This window comes from Clytia hemisphaerica, unplaced genomic scaffold, assembly GCF_902728285.1.
Source record: "Clytia hemisphaerica strain Z4C2 unplaced genomic scaffold, Clytia hemisphaerica genome assembly, whole genome shotgun sequence".
Classification (NCBI taxonomy): Eukaryota; Metazoa; Cnidaria; class Hydrozoa; order Leptothecata; family Clytiidae; genus Clytia; species Clytia hemisphaerica.
The window spans coordinates 896,743-907,248 of NW_027104591.1; positions in this window are offsets into that span (position 1 = coordinate 896,743).

A 10,506-nucleotide genomic window follows, 5' to 3' on the forward strand; every position below is an offset into this window, starting at 1 on the left:
ACGGTTTCAAAAGAAAGCTTGATCTACCATCTTTCAAACACAAAAAACCATTTGTTACGGGACCGATCTGCTCCTTCGTGATCTTAACAAAAGTATCCATGGTTTTTCCAAATTTGCGGTGCCGTAATCTTGTTCACAACAAATAGGGCAACCCAAGCTCTGAAAATCGAAGATTACAAATGAACGAAGAACTTTAAAGACTTCTGGTTTTTTGCACTGTAAAGGTGAATAAATTCTTTTCATTTCGGAACAAAAAATCATGCAGATATCTTTCTTTATAATTTAGATATTTAACTCTGAATTTTATTTTTATCCTTCTTTTGTTTCCGCGTCTTTTGTCACACGGGAAAATACGCGACTTCCGACCGCCCTACCGTAATCTTGTGATATACGAGTTTAAGTCTATACTGATAGAGCTCCTATTCTTCCAAAATTGTGAGTGATCCTGTAAATCATTCAAAACTTTGAGTGTTCCATGCAGTTTGATTAAGTTAGAATAACTAGTTCGATTAGTTCAATTGCATAGGATAGAGTTGAGTCTGGAGTTGTGTGCAAAGATGTCTGATACGACCCTGCCTATGCCCCGGACAGTCCAGGGTTTTTTTGATGCGTGCCCGGGGTCCGTATTATTTGTTTTTGAGAGACTACCCCTGACGCCCCAGACAGCCCGCGCGGTCGCTTTTTATAGAATCGCTGACCGCGCGGGCTTTTTTCTAATTCATTGAAATATTCTTCAGTGGACAAACGCCGTCTTCCAAAAGATCTTGTAATGTCCTGATTTTGGCGTTTCGTGTGTGAGGCCTGTATTTGAACCTTAAATCTCAAGCGTGGTTTGTTCAGCAATCAAATTTTAAAATCTAACCGAAAGCTGAAAAATGGATCCTGATCAGACAGAGAAAGGTAAGTAAAGTTAGTTTTTTTATTTTTAATTAATTTATTAAACCTTGCCTAGTTTATAAAAAAAATCTCATCCTCAGCTGGTCAGGATCTAGTCAAATTAGAACCTTACCGTCTCCGTCGCTGAAAAACACAGGACCCTGCGGACGCACCGGACTTAACGAGCACCGGACACGCGAAAGTCCGGTGTAAAATTAGAATTTTTTTTACCACCGGACAACTTCTACACCGGACTTAAGGAAGTCGGATGTCCGGTGTCGGAGAAGGATATTTTTCCCACCGGACAATCAAAACAACGGACATGACCAGTCCGGTGCATCCGGTGTTTCTTAATTTTTTGTTTCATAAATGTCCGGCGTCCAAAATTCCCTGTATGCAACACCGGACTGACACTAGACTTATTGCGTCCGGTGTAGCGAGAGGATACTTTTGCCACCGGACAAATACCGTAGAGTCGTTTAATCTCGACATACGTCTTGCAATCTCGACACCGGATCTGTAGAATAATCAAAACAAACCTTGAATGAAATTCTTGGTATCATTCTTATCGAACAAGTTCATCCATCAAACTAGAAGTTCAGTAAACATTGCAATCCTTTCAATTAAAAAGAAAGCCAAATTATCGTGTCCATCATTAAAATTTTACAACTTTATTACGCTTCAAGTCACGTGATAAAAATAATTCGCGCGCTTAGCCTGGTTTCCCCTTCCTTATATATAAAAACACACGCTCTAGGCGCTAACAGGCCGCACGCCGTGATGGCCAGTATGGCGGTCACATTAAATTCAAAAGGAAACCGGGTTCTTTTTATTATTTTCGGTTCACGGTAAAAATGTCTACTAAAAAATTCCTCGCGTGCAAAATGTTGTGTTGTTGTGATTTATAGACATCTTCGTTGAAAGCATGCTAATTAGTTTTTAGCGATTACTACATCGTTAAAGTTTTCTTTTCAAATATAAGTATAAGTAATAACACTTCACATTTCTCATATTATATTAACAATCTGTGACGTGATAGAGAGAGAGTACATTTTAGTGATTGATTGATAACTTTGGTATGTATTTGTTTATGTTTGATTTTTTATTTCGAAGACCAGCCTACAGCTATGTCGAGATTGCAAGACGTATGTCGAGATTAAACGACTCTACGGTACACCGGACAGTCCGGTGCGTCGACAGGGTCCTAAAAACACACATACATAATCTCGGAATTTGGGCGTGAGGGGGTGAGTTTTAGACCTGGATAAAATGTCCGGGGGTTTAAAGTGTGCTCGGCGATATACGTCCGGGGTAAATTTATGGCGCAAAAATTGGAGCCCCGGACGTAGGTCCGGGGAAAAAGTTATTTTTTTCAGACCCCAGACATTTGCCCCGGACTGTCCGGGGCATAGGCAGGGTCGTTGTCTGATGGTCACAAACCGAAACAAACCCTAAAATGGACCTATCAAATGATAAATTGAGAATCCTGATTCATAGCCTTGACTCTAGTACCTGCGAAGTCGAAGGTGGTTAGATTATATACCAAATAGATCAATAAGGAACTTGACAAACTTGAAAATTATTCTCTGTTTGTCAAGACTATTAAAATCACTCTGAGTAATTTGTGTAACAAGAAGAACCATCTTTACAGTCAAACTGAAAACAAATAAAGTCTCTCTTACAGATATGAAGCACACTATTGTATAATCTATCACACAATAAGAAACTACCTTGGGCACTGCATCCACAATACCAAAAAATGTATTCCTTCGCTCAGTGAACGGGCGGTGGTTTGAGTCGGCTGTAGCGTCTTTCGCGCATGCGCTAACGCTTTCCTTCATCCGCAACATCGTCTCAACCCATGTTAGCCGCCAAACTAGAGTCTGCTCTTGAAAGTACGAGCAAATTTAATCTCGAAAACTACAAGCCCTCAGAGAATTTTGAGGTTTAGAGTACCCGCACGAATAAACTTTTCAATTTTCATGACAAAAATATCAAAGCCATAGCCCATAGGACACTATTTTTCTAATTATACAAAAATCCTTAAGAAGCCGCCCATTTAACACCCTGAGAGCTTAGTTGCCAGCAAGGTAGCTTAATGGAATCAAAACAAATAAATATTCTTGATATTTTTGACCAGTTTCTTGCATTTTAGACCAGAAAATCTTGATTTCTAAAGCAATTATACAAAATCTGAGCTAATTTTTACATTTTGTGCTTTCTGTATAAATACAAAGCAAAACTGCATCACGAAGGACTTTGATTGCTCTGGTTCGGCAAAATACTTTTTCTAAAAAACGGCCCGGTCGCTGACTTCGCAAAAAATTACTCAAAAATGGTAGATCAAGCAGCGAAAGAATAAACAACTCGTCTTGATAGAATTTTTTTTCGGTAGGTAATTTTTGCAAGAAACCTAGCACGTATACCTAACACTTTTTCAAAGTGCTACGGAAATTCTGCTCAATTTTGTATTTAAACCCTTGGAAATTATATAGAATTTGTCAACATTTTCAAACTAGCCCTATTATTCCAGTTGGCAAACCACCAGGATGAATCATCCTCCTCTTTTCTATCATCAGATCTTATCTTCTATCCTGATTTTCTAAATTTCTCGAGTGTTTGTAACTGTCAGTTAGTCACACTAGGAAATCTAGCTTTCAGAAAAAACAACATCAGTCATCTACAGGATGTATATTTGCAACAACAAGGATGAGAGTTACCTGAATCAAGTTAGCTTAGGGGTCACTCACATATCGATTCTTCCCACGACTAACGTCAAATTGACGCGAAGGGGTGGGTGGGTTAGAGTCTTTGACGCTAAGAAATTTCACCAGAAATATTGATTTTTAATACGTTTATTCTGTGACAAATGTTACTTTCCATATTTCTTTTCCTCCCTTTGACATACCTAAATATTCGTTCGCTTCACTATTTTACAGAAATTTTAACCAAAACAAACGGCCCGATGTTTACGTCTCGAGTTCCTTTTGTTCAGACGGTTCGCATGGCCCTTGAATTTCGCCGACGGTCAGTCTTTTTTTGTGAAATGCGGCTTTTCTGTTGATTATGATTATGGAGATAATTAATTCTGGCAACTTTCTGAAAAAAGTTTAGAAATTATCTCCATTATTTTTTAAATGTAAACTGCCTGAGCAGCCTTAGCAAAGATGGCTGACGAAACAACGATGAAAGTGAAGGAGAAAATTTTCATCGATTTTTGATAATTTTTAAACTTTGACGTTAAGAGGTGGGGGTGGGGGGGTTTTCAAATTAGCGTCAATTTGACGTTAGTCGTGGGAAGAATCGATATGTGAGTGACCCCTTAGCAAGACAATAATTAAAACTTGAAAGTTTGAAACAAAATAAAACGTGCAGAAGCCAAAATCAACCAACCAAAATTTGTCATTCAATTCCCAAGACAGCGCTTCTCTTTTTTAAGGCCTAGTTTATATGCTAAAATAAATAAAAACAATTCCGCACATGTAAATGGGTCAGTGTTTGAGGTCCGGCAAAATTTCCGGGAAATAGCCTATCCGGCAGTGCGCGGATCTAGGTGGGTTCCGTCTCCTCCGTAGATCTTTTTCTTGGGAAGTTGATCTTCAAATTAGTTCTCAAGGTTGGCTTGGCTCAAATTATTTCATCTATGGCTCAAATTATAGGCAATGTCTCATAGTTTTTGAGAATGTTAATTTCATTAAAAAGAACCGGGTTATTTTTCCATGAATCCCTTTAGAAGTTTTGCGGCGCATTTTTTGCTTGAGAGTCAGGTAAACGATATAGCGCTTTCACAGCATTAATCTTTGATACGCATTTTGGCGGGACGCTAGTGTTACTAACTGACTGTTTTCTAAATATTTTTCTGAAATTTTCCCGTACCGGTGAAAGAGGTCTCTGCTTGCTTGCGCCAACGAGACACGACAACTACTAGTTAGTATTCCTAATTAGGAATGTTATTCCTAATTAGAGGAGGGTGCCCAGTGCACGAACGGCAAACTTAATTTTCACTTTTCTCACTTACTTTTGGTTTTTACATCCTTTTTGACCATCTCGTAAACAAGCTTGAAGTCCTTCTTTCAGTTTGTTTTCACTTTATTTGAAAGCTTCTTCTTGGAATAATAAGTCGTTAAAGCAAGCGCTATTCGAACCCAGTCCGCGAACGAGGAACCAGTTCGCGAACGATCTTTTGAAAGAAAAAATTAGAGCTCTGCTGGCAGGTAATACTTTAACTCTCTTCCGAGATGATACAGGGATATTTGAACTTTTCAAAACCACGCGCTTTTTCACTAAAAAGTGTCTTTTTTATAAGAACTTTAGTGTTTTACTAACCTGTACATTTTTGTAAATATTTTGTTGTCGTCCATTTTTTTGTTGTCGTCCATTTTTTTGTTTTCCTTTTCAAGTTTTGCTCATCGAAAAGCGCGGCAATGTAGTGTCTTCTTTTTTAATTGAGATCGCCAGCGCTTTCTCTCGCTATCAGCCATCAAAAATCCCAAATTTCGTGATTTTTTTTACTTGGCCTCGTTCAAAATCGGTTGGTGTTGTTCTAGTGCTCCTTTTATTTTAATTTTTGGAGAGATTGCAAGGAATAGTTTGAGGATTCTACTGTCCGTGCACTGGCGAACTGACTCTAGGAATATGAAGCAAATACCTAGATTTTCTCCAAAAATAGCACGTTAAAAAGTACCTCATACCATTCCATTTAGGTGGGAAAGAAAGATTGAGCTCTTGATATGCTCGGGGGACTGACTTATAATTCTTAGAAAAAACTTCACTTCTCCTGCGGGAAAACGCGGGCAAAACACATATGAATTACGTGTTAAAAAAGCTCTTTCTATATGCTGTTTGAAAAAGTACTTTGTGTGTAAGCGGGGCATTACGGATAAAAACGCGAGAAACTCGCTTTCTGTTTTTCTTCGTGATGTGATAATAAAAACGGTACTTCGTTTAATTCCTAATTTGGAATTATTTTTTTGGGGCGTTAATAATTCCACCATCCGCGAATGAAATTTTTCAATTTTTTGCACAGTTATCATATTTGGTATACCAAATCTATTGGTCATACTTGGAATTTGCAAATGTAGCTCATTTCAGAGATATTAAACTTTTAAATATTTCTTCCTAATTAGGAATTTTTTTCTTCCTAATTAGGAATCCTGGTAAAAGTAAGAAAAATGTTCCTAATTTGGCTAAAGGTATTGACTGAGAAAGCGGTCCATTACAAATACTTAAGACAGATTCCCTGAACTCCAGGGATTTTCTTGTTGCTGCGTGTCCAGGAATTTTAACATTACTTTTTGAGACTTATCCCAGACTGAACGTGTGGTCCGCGCGACGTACTTAAACAATCGGGTGATTGCATTGGCATCAATTTCACCATCCCTATTCCCCCTGCTTTCATGTAAACTTGTCAACCGCGTGTCGTCTGTGCGTAAATCACGGGTTCACTTATCTGGCTGCGGGGTTTGTTTGTCTGGGGATACAATTTTTTTTTGGGGGGCAAATGTCCGTGGAATCGGCAGGGTCGTTCCCAACCCTACCAGTGCCCCTACAAGGATCCCTACTGGATCTTAAGGGGTCACTCGCATATCGAAAATAGCGTAGAGGGGGTGGCATTTTGTAAGGCTTCACGAAGGATTAAAAAAGTTTCACCAATTTTTTCTCTTCTTTAAGGCCTCCTTACATGTTGCATATCTTTGAAATATTGTTTCTTATTATTTTTGATCTCATTCACACACAAAAAAACTCCTATCTTTCTCTCTTTTCAAAGAATTTTAGACTTTTTGCAAGAAAACAACTCGCATTGACTGAATGATCGAACGAATGGAATTCTTTATTTACATAGTGAAATCAAAAGATTCTCTTTCCCTTCCATTTTTACAAATATCACAAACGCGCTGATTGTTTGTTTTTAAAATCGACTTTTCAAAGATCGAACAATGGGAGTGTGGCGTCAATGAAATAAAGATTTCAGAGGCCTCATGTATTTTTTCTTGCGCTCGTATCTTTATACTGACTTTCTTTTTTATATCTCGTGAAAGTTTCCCTATTCTCCCTTCTTTTTGGACCTACCTCCGGGTACCCCGGTGGAGGTCCTTTAAATTAACCCATGTCCTTCCGTTCGTTCGTCTGTTGCCAGCTTTTCTCAGGATTGGCTCATTAGTTTTTTCTGATTTTTGGCATAAAGATGCAAAATGGCCATGCCCAAAATGTGACGGAGCCCGATTTTCGAAAAAAAAAATTTTCCGGAAATATGCCGGAAAAACTGGTTTTTTGGCATTTTATCAAGATTTTATCATTAGTTTTTTCTGATTTTTTGCTCAAAGATGCGTATTAACAATGCCCAAAACATGGCCGAGTCCAATTTTTGAGAAAAGATTTTTTTCGGTCGAAAATGCCGGAAATATGCCAGAAATCGCCGTTTTTCTGGATTTTCATTGGATTTTTTTCTTATAATTGGTTGTTTTTTCATTCAAAAACATTATTAATAGCAATGCCCACCACCAAGCATGTTTCAATTTTCAAAAAAATTGATTTTTGAAGCCGGAACTATTCAAAAATCGCCGGAACAACCTATTTTCGCCGGAAAGACAGTATTTCTTGAATTTCTCGAGCTGTACTTTATATTTTTTATGAAATTTTGCACACTGATGCAAGATGACAATACCTAAAATGTGATGGAGCCCGATTTTCGAAAAACATTTTTTTCCGGCTGAAAATGCCGGAAATATGCCGGTAAAACCAGTTTTTTGACATTTTCTCGAATTTTCATTCTTAGTTTTTTCTGATTTTATGCAGAAAGATGCGTATTCGCAATGCTCAAGACATGATCGAGTTTGCTTTTTGCGAAAAATTCTTTTCCGGCTGTAAATGCCGGAAATATGCCGGTAATCGCCGTTTTTGCAGATTTTCATTTGGCTTTTTCCTTATTTCTTTGTTTTTTCACACAAAAACATTATTGATAACAAATCCCACCATTAAGCATGATTCAACTGTCAATAAAACTGATTTTTGCAACCGGAACTTTATATTTCTATTTTCCCTACTCCCCTTCCCTTTTCCCCCATCAACAATCAATGATAAGATTTAATGTGTTATGCATTTTTGCAAAACGCTATATCTTCTGACTGATTGTTTTCATTTTTCTCCTTATTGCCTTATTATCTAGCTTTCATCATCAGGTAGGTCCATTCAGCATGTTGCTTGTTTTCTTTTTCTTTTCCAGTATTGTTATATGAATTTTCTATATATAAAGTAGCGAACCGAACGAATACTTATGTATATATAGTCGACCGTGCACACCGCACTGAGCTCAACTTCAGATATTTTGTTATTCGAAAGCCCAATTGTAACATTTCAAATATTTAGTATTTATTTTTTAAGGTTATAAACTAGCTGAATTGTATACCGTAAGTTGGTCTAATATCGACATCCCTCGTCTAATTCCGACACCTTTCTTTAGAGACAGGAATATCGTATTGTATAAAGGTTGCAAAGCAATCCACAGACGATTCCACCTCAATTCGCAAGTTGCTTCATGCTAGCAAAATAAGAGACACTCTGATATAAAGCCCCAAAAGAAACAGGGTCGTAAGCCTCTTATAATACCCCAAACACACCACACAAACCATGGTGGCACAACACCCGCCGCCCTGCGCAACGCTTTCCTTCTACAATCCTTCCAGAAATATTTGAGACAAATGGGAAATTCCCCAGGAAGTTTTGAAACCACAATCGATTTGTAAGTGCTCTAAAGTAGGTTCGAAGGGTAGAGTTTTAACTCTGAGTTTTAACGCTAGACTTAAGACTTATGACCTTAGGATCTTAGGATCCAAAAGTTCAAAAATGGTCCAGTACGGCTCCGAATATAGCCTGGAAGTCTGCCTACCAGTCTCAAATTGAAATATTCGATTAAACTAAAGAGATAGCCCAAAATCGGCTTTTTCGCCTGAACTTTAAATCTCGAAAAACGTCAAAATAACCGGAATTCTCAATATATTTCTTGAAAGATTGTCTGAGAAACTGAAAAATGACAAATTCTGCTCAGCAGAGGTTCTTATTTCAAGTTTAAAGCAATTTTTCTGGCTCAAAAATCCCCTTTCTTCAATTTTAAGGGCTGAAACCAGCTGAAACTCGAAAAAAAGTCAAAATTTCCTGAAATTTTCACGTTTTTGACTTTTCGTAAATTGGACCTTTGCAAAATATTAAATATTTCATAAAAAAGTGATTTTGGCTAGGAGTAAACCCTTCAAAATGGTCCGAAACATGCTTTAAGACGAATTTTAAAGGTTTTCAGGTAATTTTGGACCCCCCGCAGAGCAAAAATCAGCATTTTTCAGTTTTTCAGACAATCCTTCCAGAAATATTTGAGACAAATGGGAAATTCCCCAGGAAGTTTTGAAACCACAATCGATTTGTAAGTGCTCTAAAGTAGGTTCGAAGGGTAGAGTTTTAACTCTGAGTTTTAACGCTAGACTTAAGACTTATGACCTTAGGATCTTAGGATCCAAAAGTTCAAAAATGGTCCAGTACGGCTCCGAATATAGCCTGGAAGTCTGCCTACCAGTCTCAAATTGAAATATTCGATTAAACTAAAGAGATAGCCCAAAATCGGCTTTTTCGCCTGAACTTTAAATCTTGAAAAACGTCAAAATAACCGGAATTCTCAATATATTTCTTGAAAGATTGTAGTTCTTATAATTTAACTGGTACCTTAAAAAAACCTCTTATTGAATCACCTTATTTTGATACTTGATACTTGCTTTTTAAAGTCCAGGAATGATGAAGATCCTTTCTGTCATCGTTCGAACTAAGTTTCTTAGCATTTAATAGTAAAACAAACATTTAAAACCGAAGAACCACTGTCTAGATGCGTTTTCGTGTGCGTTAATGTTTCGGCTTCCGGCAGCTATTTTGCCGGGAGTACAAAATGGCATTTTTCGCAGTCCTAGCTACCAGACCGAGAAAAGTTTCATGGCTTCAAGCAAAACCGTTGAAGGTCATTTTAACAAAATCACTGTTTTAAAGATTTGATTATATAGCAAATTTTTGTTTGGGATTAGAAGTTAAAGGTACGTGTACACAATGTAGCGAAACTGCTTCGCTCATAAATTTGCTTTGCAATAAGAGACACTCTGAAAATGCCTAGACAGGGTTGTAAGCCTTAATGGCCACTGTTGTTATAGGTGTCCATTCATTCTCCAGCCAAGCCTTTTTTTATCATTCTACAGAAATCCAAATTTCTTTCCCGATTCTCTAGCAGAGAAGCTACTGGGGTTTATACTGTAGGCTTCAGCGAATTTCATCTAACATGCAGGTTTTTCTGAAGCACAAAAGATAAAGATAGGTTTGCTGAAAGAGTTTTAAAAGGAATGGATTCATTTTACTTCTCGTTCAGTAGACCTATCTTTACCTTTTTACCAGAGAGTTTTCTTTTTCAAATATTTTTTCTGTTACCCTTGTTTCTTTCCTGTTGACATCGGCAACCATATTGGCCACTTCTCTTATAAATTTCTTATCAAAACAAACCTTAAGCAAGTTGCTTTCTGTCAATGAAGAATGGAAATTGAGAACTCATCTTTTCATTGTTAAAATTCATTCATAAAAAGCACCCAAAAAATCCCAGAAATCTCA